This window comes from Andrographis paniculata, unplaced genomic scaffold, assembly GCF_009805555.1.
Source record: "Andrographis paniculata isolate CXL003 unplaced genomic scaffold, ASM980555v1 Contig32END, whole genome shotgun sequence".
In the NCBI taxonomy this organism is placed as follows: Eukaryota; Viridiplantae; Streptophyta; class Magnoliopsida; order Lamiales; family Acanthaceae; genus Andrographis; species Andrographis paniculata.
Genome location: NW_026137565.1, coordinates 1,425,714 through 1,437,915, shown reverse-complemented (window position 1 = coordinate 1,437,915; position 12,202 = coordinate 1,425,714).

The following is a 12,202-nucleotide window of genomic DNA, read 5'->3' as shown; positions in this document are numbered from 1 at the left end:
AATTTTTTATTTATTTTTATCTTTGTCAACATTAATAATTTGGTCACTTTAGTCGGACTGACAAAAAAATAAAAATAAAAATAAATTTAATATAAAGAAATAGTATTATCTATTTAATAATTTTAACATATTCCGAGTCTTTTGTATTTTTACATTTTAATTATGCTTTTTTTTCTTTTATTTATCATGGATCGCATCTTTGAGTCATAAACTCAACGTTACCATATATAAGGAACATCAATATATTCTTATAGTTTAGTTTTTCTATTAAATCATGATTTGATATCTTCAAGTATCATGTTGGTTTTACCTTCGCAGTCATCCTTAATTTTTGGTATTTGGATCAATACCTTTTAACAATTTAAATATTTGATCTCTATTTAACTATTTGGTTAGCAAATTTATAAGAATTTTTAAAGGTTTCATAAGTCAACAATTATAATCTCACTAATGATAAAATGGCTTATTGATTATGCGTGACATATGTTATTAGATTTATCATTGTAAACTTCTTAAGAAATTATAACATTACCATAACAATGGATCATTTATGGTTACCGATTTCACCCAACATAGAATGTCATCGATGAAATTTTAAAACTACCCACCTTCCTTACCTGTATGTCTAGCACTAAGAATATCTTGTATACAATATGTCAAATTTAATAGTATACTTTAAATATCTCAGTACTCGTACCAATGTTTTTCAATGTCCGTTGTTTAGATTGAAAGTATATCGATTAAACTTGTTCACTAGACATTCTAAGTCCGGCCGTGTACATTTGGTCACGAACATTAGACTACCAATGTGTTTGGCATACTTATTCTAATTAATAAGGTCATTTACATTTGTACTCAAGTGTAAATTTAGTAATAAAGTATTTGATTATGTATACTCGAAAGCACTGAATTTTTTCAGTACTATATAAACATATTGAAATTGATTTGTAACAATTGTTTCATTCATTCTTAAAACTCTCATTCCAAAAATTACTTCAGTTAATTTTATATCCTTCATATCGAAATTTCTACTGAACATACTCATATCAATGATAAGGTTGTTCTCTTTATCCATCATTTGTAAATTATCTATGTACATACAAACTATCAGAAAAAATTAAAAATTATATGTTTAACACAGCACACTTATCATAATTGTTAGTTTTAAAACCATTTGATCGCATTATATTATCATATTGTTCAAATGTCCCTATAAAACTGCTTGATTTAATCTATCAAGAAATTTTACAAGTTTGTACACCTTCTTTTTCATGCTCAGATATAACAAACCTTTCAAGTTATTATATATATATATATATATATCACTTCTTCTAATTTACTATATAGAAATATCAATCTTACATCAATTTGGTGAATCTCAAAATTATGCAAAGCAATAAATGTGAAAAGCATTTGTATGAACCTTACATTCATAAATAGTCAATACGTGTTGAAGAAGTCAAAATCATATTTTTTTCTAAATCACTTTGAAACGAAATGGGCTTTATATTTGACAATAGTTCCATCTATCGTCAACTTTATTTTCAATAACCATTTTCACCTCAAAGGTTTACAATTTTCTCGTAAGTCAACACAATCTATAGCAGCCTAACACATCAGATTCAATCAGAACTTCAAAGTTAAGAGTATTTGAGAGAGTAATATATACTAGAATAGATGACCTCTTAGAAAGTCCTTGTGTTGTACAAAATATATATACATATATATATATTCTCGCAAGTCATTTAACACCCAAATATTATTATTTATAATGAGTTTATTTTAGGATCAATGTCTTTTTTTATAATAAGGAATCACGACTAGATAAGGCTTCTTAATAGACTTTCGTTTATGTCCAGCATGTATGAAAGGAAAAAAAAAAAAAAACAAAGACCGAAAGTTTTCTCTATCTTTATCATTTTTTTAATGTCTTGATTCAAAAAACTTAATATCTACTTATCAAACGTTCTTTTTTTTCTCACCACCTTGCTCTTCTTTTTCAGGTCCAGAGATACTATACTCATTATTTTGTATGAAAAATAAATTTAAAGAATACAACGTTCATTGACTCTATTGTAGCTTATTCGGTCATATTAGTATTGCTTGATTTTTGAACCGTGAACCAGTAAGCAATACTACTTTTATCCAGCCATAAATTATACAATTTTTTTTTGTTGATCTTTAAATATTAATTAGTATATCAAAATGTAGTACAAATCAAAAGAAAATGACAAAAATACCTCTATTAGTCTCTTATGATGCAAATACAATGATATTTGTGAAGTAAATCATACAAATATAATGATATTTTTAATGTTAAGTACAATGATGCAAAAACAACTGTATATTTTCTGGTTGAATAAAGATAATATTATTTAGTTTATATTTAATTAAGAAACAATCAATTGTTGTAAGGCCAACTGAAACTTATTTTGGAGGTAGTACTTCTAACATTTGCCAAACACTCTCATACTTTGAGGTATTTATATGATAGTTTTTATCTTTTTCTGCAATTCGTAAAATATAACATCCATATCCTTTAGTGGAACCATTTGAGCAATATATCTCATTAGAAAATTTTAGTGTTGTGCTATAGTTATGTGAAACAATGCTTTCAATCAAGCTAAGATTAGGTTGTTTTTTTTATATATATATATGTATATATTTATTTCTTTTCACTAAGGATATTACCTCACCTTTGTTTTTTTATTTCTTTGTTTCATTCATAAACAATGTATTGTTCGAAGACATACAAAATGTGAATTTGCTACCTTAGAAATTATACCCTGTTTTGGTAATTATTAAAAGATTGTAGTAGAAATCGAACAATAGTATTTTTACTTGACACTGTAATATCTTTCTTCTTTTTTATTAACAAGTTGATTTAATCACAAGCAACAAGATTCGAAACTGAAGAATAATAAGGATTAGAAGTGAATTAAGGTAGGAGCTATGATTTCTCGACTATGCTATTACTTATCTCGTATATATATATATATATATTTTCTATCTATTGTTGTTTGCATTGCTGACTGATCATTGTGACTTTTGTTCTTCCCAACTCTTGTTGTTGATTTTATTTGAAATTGAAGGTTAAAATATAATGTTGTTTGTATTTTGAGATTGAAGTATGAAAATATGAAGGCGATTGTATATTGTGGTTGAATGTTGTTGTTTGTTGGTGGCTGATTGTATTGACCCCAATTTTTCCCAATTTCTTATGATTGTATTTTAAGTCCAAAGGTTTATGTTGATGCTGCTCAACCTTTTGTGATAGTAATTTGTGAATAAGTTATATTTAGGTGGTGTAATGAAAAATGAATATGGAGGGAAATTAATAAAAATACTTTCAGGGAAATTGTTTGGAGGGAATTTTTATTTAAAGCGTGAATTGAAAAATAAATTGATGTTGTTGCTATTTTTGAGGAAAATTTATTCAATATTTATTTTAATATATAGAGTATTAAAAAAAAATTAAAATGATTATTTTGTAATTGAAACTCAAAATAGAAATATATACTTCCTCCATCCACTTACAATGTATATATTTACTTTTGGCGCTGTGTTTAAGAAATAATAGTATTTTAATTATAGTGGACAGTTAAAAGTGTGTAATGACATTTTTGTTCTTACTTTTTGATGTAAAAGTAATAATGTGATGTAAAGTAAGGGTATTTGTGGAAAAAAAATAGGTATTTAATAAAATATTTACTTTGTAATTGGACGTCCCAAAATAGAAATACGTATACTTTGTAGTTGGACGGATAGAATATAATTTATGAGCGGATCGGATGGAAGGAGAATGTAATATAAATATAATTTTGTAAAGAATAAAATTTATATAATATAAATAAAAATATATATATTTATTTATTCATAATTAACCTAAACTAATTTTATAAAAAATGAGAGATTTTATAAATGTAGATAAAAAAATTTGTTTATTGAAAAGAAATAAAATAAAGAGGTTTTTGATTGAGTCATATATTTAAATTTATTTATATTAGTTAAATATATTTTGATTTAGTAAAATTGATCATATATAAATATATCAAATAAAAAGAGATAGATTACAATGAGAAAGATATCGGGTGTTCTTTTTGTAAAAATAAACAACATATTTTTTCAAAAAATTAATATATTATACATATTTATTATTTTTATATTATATATACAATTTTTTATACTTAAAAACAAAAAAATCTTTACAAACTATTCCACAAAACAAACCTAAATTTTGAAACAAGAATATTATATTAAGAATATAATATAATTTCTATATAAAATATTATATAAAATATTTATTTTTAATTAAGGTTTTTATATTGAAACAAGGAGTACTACATTCAATATTGTTTTAAGAATTTATAATATAATTTCTATATAAAATATTTATTTTTAATTAAAGTTTTACTATATATAAAATTATTTAAAATTTCAAAATATTTCCAAATCATAGATAAAATACCCCTTTATTTATTTACTCAGGCAGCGCCAATACAAATACATAGATACATAATTAAATTAAGAAAGCCAATGCAATAATATGCTTACTTTTGATTGATACACAACTACAAACAAACATCCATCTCTTCTTACATACATACCTACAGTGACGAAACTAACATCTAAATCCTGAGGGGACAAAATATTATAATTTATTTAAGTTTAGCTAATAAATTTAAATAAATAATAATGACATAATTAGATATGAATTTAGATAATTTTGGGGGACAAATTGTATATAAATACATAAAGATTAATATTTTTAATACTAAAAGAATCATAAAAAATTTGGCTTGGGGTCATAATATAGTTCCGTCCATGCATACATATATATATATATATATACTAGTAATTGGTACAAAGTCTAGCATTAGTCAGCCACAATTTATAAAAGAACTCCCGTAAGGGATGTCCGATGGTGTAGGGTTTGGATTTGTGACTGCGAGGTCATGGGTTGAAACCTCCGACGCCTCAGGTCACCTGCCATACATGGTTCGTCTAGTGTGATTTTCCCGTCGAGCTTTTCGGATAGCGGCTGCGGGTTCCCACATCATAAAATTATATTAATTTTTTATTATTTGAACTATTTTATTAATTAGTTCGATTCAGTATAAAATTAAATTTATAAATTTCAATTTCAATTCAATTATGATATTTAACTTTCAATTTCAATTAACCGAAATAACTGAACTTAGTACAATAAAAAATATATATTAATAAATAATATATTATAATTGGAGTATTTTTATATATATATATATATATTAATAAATCAAACCGAACAAACCAATTATAGATTTTGATTTGTTCGATTTTAAACCAATTAGCCCAGTTTGATTTAATTCGATTTTGGAAAAAATTCGATTTCGATTCAATTTTAATAAATAAAAAACTGATCTATATTTCAAGTTTGATTCGATTTGAATAGAATGCACATCCCTTTGGTAATAGTAGTATTTCTATATTTAGGACGTGTTTGACAATTAGCTGATAGTTGTTAGCTGTTAGCTGATTCAATTAGCTGATAGTTGTTAGCTGATTCAATTAGCTGATTTGACTAACTGATTTGATTAGTTGTTTGTATTAAAATGTTTGGTAAAACAACCGTTTGATATTAGCTATTTATACGTAAAATGACAATTGAGGACATTTCTATTTTATTCTTGTTTCTAATATATTCAATTATGTTCTTTTGAGTTTAGAATGTTTAAAATTTTTTGTTATTAGTTATTAAAAATTGTAAAAGTGTTATATAAAACTATTTATTTTTATTACAGTTAGATTTAAAAAATAATATATTTTTATTAAAATATATAAATAGTTTTTTTACTTGAAAATGATGTAAAATATAAAATAATAAATTTTTCATGTATATATTTATTATGTTAGTTATCGATTAGTTTATTATAATTATAATTTTTAATAAATTTAATTTATTTAATTTATTTTTAGTATAAAATTTATATAATGTAATTTTAATAAAAAAATAAATTATTAATATTTATATTTTTTATTTTATATTGATTTTAATAAATTTATATATTTTACAATTAAAATAATTTTTATATAAAAATTAATTATTTTAAATTTATAAAAGTAAAACTATAATATAATAAAATATTCTAATATAATTAATAAATAATAAAAATATAATTATTTGTGTAAAATGTATAATAAATTTTTAAGGGCATATAAGAAATAAAAAAATTTTTACAGAAAAAACTATTTCAAAACGTGAGTAAGTTAGCTTTTTGGGTCCAAAAAGCTATTCTAAAAAACTAATTTACTAAACACCTAAATTAGCTTTTTAACTAATTAAACAACTAAAAACTATTCAATAAACTAAAACTCTTCGAACACCCCCTTATTCAATTTAATACATTCATTTATTTATCTATATAATTCCAACACTACCAATCCAAACACACGTTGACTTTGACAGACATTATGAATTATTAGGCCAATACAATTAATTAAATTAAATTAAATTGTCAACCACTATGACGTTACGTTGGCCGGTGGCATTTTTATCATTTTCTAAAATATATATAATTCATTAATAAAATAAAATAAAAGACTGTGGATCATTGTCATTGCTTTGATTGGATCTGATTACATGCAGATGATGATATATACTATTCATATTGTAAGCCTCTAAGGGCAACACAAGAATTGGTCTCTATAACTCGTATGGATCAATTTCAACTTATCTTTTCTCAAATTTCTCCAATTATTCGAGAATGCCACTTTTTTTTTTTTTTTTTTTTTTTTTTTTTATGACGTGAAAATCCGCAGCTGCTATCCAAAAGTGCGTATGGGTAAATCTTCGGCCGAACCTAATACCCTTCAAACTAGGCTCGACGGGAAAGTCACACTAGGTGAACCATGTGTGGCAGGTGACCTGAGGCGTCGGGGGTTTGAACCCATGACCTCAAGGTCACATTTTTTGTTTTCTGGAGACATTGTCTTTGCATATTCTAATATCAATGGATTTGCATACTCTAATATCGATGGACTTGAGATAAGAAAATCTCTTATTTAAAACAAGCTTCTTCACTTATTTCTTGTTTATATGTCCGAGGCAAGAATGTCATAAATTTGTACTCCCTCCGTCCCGTAACTAAATATCTATTTACTTTTTGCGCGTTGATATTTGAATATTAATTATAATATCAAACAAGAAAAAATGACAAAATACTTCTATTAGTGTCTTATTAATATTTGTACAAAAAATTATACAAATATTAGGATATTTTTAATGTTAAGTAAAATGACGCAAATAGTAAATGAATATCTTGTTATGGGACGCGGGGGTATTATTTTTTATGGCCACTGAACTGCTTTTGTATCTCATATTGTTCGTCGTGTAGAGTCATCTTTCATCCTTCGAGCCACGACCATAGCCCCCTTGGTTACCTTCTACGTTTTAGATTCAAAGATTGTTGAGTAACCTACCCTATCCAATTATTCCAAGAAAATTAGATTCCGTTTCAGACCCGGGACATATCTTACGTCATTCAGTCTTCAATCACCTCCATTTGGTGTTTTGATTCTTACCATCTTCTTTTCTATAACTTTCAGTGGCTCGTTATCATCAAAATAGACAACACTAAAGTTTCTCATGGTGTAAGACTCCATAATTCTCAAATCACTACAAGAATGGAATGACACTTTTGAATCCAAAACTCAAGACTCCAATGGACTGCTGAAACTCACAATCAATGAATTGGATATCTCATCTGTTGTGTTCGCCGAACTCAGATTCTTTTTCGGCGCATTGCATTGTCATTTAAAGTCTCTCTTTCTTTTGAAATTCCAATAAATCACCTAACTTGTGTCTTTCTTGTCCTTATTCTTGGGCCTCGACTTTGACCTTTCTCAACCTTGACCCTTACCCCTCCCCTTGAATTCATATCTTCAGGTTTTTTTATTCAACGCTGCCTCAAAATCTTTACCATACAGATGATCTTTCATCTGCATCTTTTAGAATTCAAAGTTGACCGTATTGAATATCTTGACAGCATGACGATTGCTTATCTTAACTCTCACTTAAACTAAATCTAAAGCTCTAATACCAGTTGTTGCAAAAATTAGAAAATTAGAAAAAAAAAAACACACACACACACACAAGAATACAAAGATTTGGTGACCCAATTCAATCAAGATGATCTATGTCCGGGCGCAGTCAAGCCAAGAATTTACACTAGTAATTTTTGGGGTGTTAAATACAAAGAGAATACATAAAGTATATATAGATCCGTAAGCTTAACCTTAGCACGCGGCCCAATGCATTGTACGGATGGCCTTAGTTTGACTGGAGACAGAAGCATTGGATTTGCGGTATTGACTTTAACTTGGGATGTATAACCGCCACTACTTCAACCTAGGGAACTGACGTCAATATCAATGATCTCTCCCAGCTTGACATTGAAACACCAGCTTTCGATACCACAAAGGCCTTTGAAACTAACTAATTTGATAGAATTCCGGATCAACTAGATCAAATGACGAGTGATATTAAAGATCTCAATGAGGAAATCCAAACTAGGCTTGGAATGATGGAGGCTGATCTCGCACTAATTGCTTTGCATTACATGCCATGGCAAACCACTTGGCAATGATGTATTGAATTGATAGGTTGTAACACCTTGGCCCGCAAACTACACAGACCGGGTGTGTCGGATTTAGATTGACCCCACAGATCAACATAATTACTTCCAGTATACTTATGTCATTACTCACACGCACCAGTTTTTCAGGGGGTCACATATTCTTAAATTACTAGGGTATATGAGTAGGTTATTCAATCCCTAAATAGTTTAGTTACCCTACCTATCTTCTCTCTATACCCTCCAATAAAAAAGTATCATGTGGATTATTAATTTTTTATATTGATTAAAATTAATTTTATAATTAAATTGCAATTTAGTCCTTCATTATTTTTTGTAATTATAATTAAAACAACACCCAATATTTGAACTGCACTGCACCACACATTAATTCATCGGTATGTAGATCGGACGTGGCGGGATTAGAATGGCCCATAGGTCAACACAAGTGCTTCCAGTGCACTTCTATCCTCACTCACGTGTACCTTAGAAAACTTTCTGGATTGGTCACCTATCTTCAAATTACTCTACGACAAACACGCTTAACTCTAGAGGTCCTTCAGTAGGCTCTTCTAAGAAATGTGCACATTATTAACATAAGTAGTATATCCAATCCATTTAATTTATATTCAACATCAGGAGTATCACATTCTCCCCAACTTATATCACTATTCAACTCCGAGTATTAAATAAGTATTATATGAACCACTTTTGTGTTGTATGGCCATATCGCTTACTGCATACATTACTGTTGTACCTTAACTAAGTTGATAATCGCCAAGCCTTTGCAGATAAAGTGGTGAGACATTCTTCTTTTGGAGGCTAGGTCTTGGGTTCGATTCTTTATCTACTTTGATAACTTTCAAACACAAACTGAGTAATGATTTAAACTCGCGAGCTTCATATGGCAATAAGAGAGAAAAACAATAAAAAAATAAAAGAATAAATGTATGAAGATCATAAGCGATAGAAAGCCAAAAGAATAATATATATGCGAAAATCAAAGATAAAAAAATAATAATAAAAAAAGAAAATATTAAAGATATGAAAGATTTCCAAAAGATACAATAAACCACCAAATCAGATATAGTCCCTCTAGCGAACCGAGTTTGAAATGGTATGAGGGTGTTTAGTCCACTATTTGATTAGTTTGGTGAACTTAGAAGTTTTAAGGATCATGTTTTATTTCTTTTAGATTCTTCCTAACATCATCACGATACTTTCCTAGGAGTTTACTTATTGGCATGAATGTTTCTTGATTACATTTTATATTGGATTTGTTCGAATACAAACAAAGACTACTGTGAGGAGGTTTAATAACTCCGGTTTTGAGTATGTTCTCGTACTAATTTTTGTAAGCATATTTTTGACTTTGTACTTACTATGCCAAAATGCCTAGGTAAACAATATGCTTTGTCTGCAGCGACTGTGTTTTAACTTCTTATGTAGCATGAAAAATCGGTTAAATTGATATCAAATACAATCATATTTGAGCATGTAATTGTGTTGTGAAGCATTTTTCATTGAATTTAACGAAGAATGAATTGTAATTATTTGGCTCAGATGCTATTAACTTTGAAAAACTCGTGAACAAATGCTATTAACTTTGTAGAACTCATAAATAAGTGACACAATGATTTGTAGATCCCTGAATAATCCATTTTCTCTTGACCAGATGTTAAGTTTCTGTGATCTATTTAATATTTACTATATTACATGCTGGAAAATCCTCCTAGATTGCAAGCCAACATTTGGAGCTTATATATATTAGATGTTGAAAAATATTAAACAATATATTGTTTATTGAAAGTTTAAAATGTTGTCATACAACTTAGAAAATATTGAATCATTTATTTAAGCTCATCAAATTTCGTGTTGTATAACATGAAATGTTTCCTCATGCACATATAAATGCTAAACTGAATTGAACATCGCTAATTGATTTTAATTAAAAGTAATTTTGATGTTTTGATTCAAATATGATTGCTAATACATTTTGATCATATTTTTAACACACGATACGAGATTCTAATAATTTCATTTATCTCTAAATTTTGGAAAGCTATGAAAATAATTAAGTTAATCCAATATCATAACTTATTATTCAAATTTGAGTGAAGAAACAATAATGCAATAATTCAAATCAAGTAATTGCAATCTAGTAAATCGAATGAGGTGTTGGCGATTTTAAATTCATTGTCCGGGTTTTACTTACATGGTTGAGAGATTTCGACTGCATCATCTGGTATTAGGGAAGGAAATGAAGTATCAAAAATTTAATTGGATGTCTTTGTTCTTCTTGAGGGATTAATTGAAGTTGGAATAAATACAAATAGATTATTCTTGTCTCCATCGATGTCATCCATTAATTTCTATTCTATTTTTCGTGTTTTTGTTGATGAATTCAGAAAGCATGCCGCAATGATGACGAAAGGAGAAAAGGGGAGGGAAGCGAAGACAGATATATAAATTAAATGAGAATTTACTCCTATACCCTAAATTATAACAAACCCTTAAATCAATTTTTGTAATCCAAAGGTCCAAAATTGATCTTTAATTATCAACATCTAATTCCGTCCCGTATATAATACTCCCTTCGTCCTAATTCACAATATTACTTTACCATTTTTCGTTTGTTCTATTCAAAAATATGATTTTTCTTATTTTAGTTAAAGTAACTAAACACTAATATCAAAATACCTTTAACTTTTATTTAAGTTACAAATATATCATTACACGTACAATTATTTTATACATAAAGTTAAAGGGCAAAAATATCAAAATTTTTTACATACTTCCACTAAACAATGAAATATTATTATTTCTTAATTTATTAACAAAACCCCAAGATGTACATTAGGGTGTGTTTGTTTGGGGATTAGATTTTATATTTAGATTTGGGAGGATTTTGAAGTATGAATTTTTAAGTTGTATTTGTTTGAGAGTTTGAATTTTGTAATGATTATGCTGGAAAAAAAATTATTATTTTATTGAAAAAATCATAAATTGATGTGATAATTTGAAATGAATGATATTTAATATTGTTAAAGAAATTATAAATAATAATGAAAAATGATGTTTGATTTGATAGTTATTAATTTAATTTAATTTTAATTTTTGGAAAAATATTTTTTGTTTCTTTTATTTTTATTTTTTTTGATGATGTGAATTCTCGCAAATTTGTATTATTTATTCAATTTTCTTTTTCACAACTATCAAATTAAACACATTTTTCTACATTATGCTAAAAATAAATTTTATATTCAAAGCATCGTATCAACTCTCATTTATATCAGCATTATACTATTATTTTTCAATTTAGTTTTTTTGAAAAATATTTCAACCCCCAAAAAAATTCCAACCCCAAACAAACACAACACACGCGAAATTTTATTTTATTATATATATATATAATATATTTTAAATTCTGCGACGATGGGACCGGGCTACACCGACAATTTCTGAAAAGACAGTGGACTGCTATAGAAAGGAAGTAAAGTGTAGGGTAGAGAGTACAAGGATTTTGAGGGGAATTGAGTGCACAATAAAATTAGACGAAAATCGCCTAAATGAACACACCCTAAAAA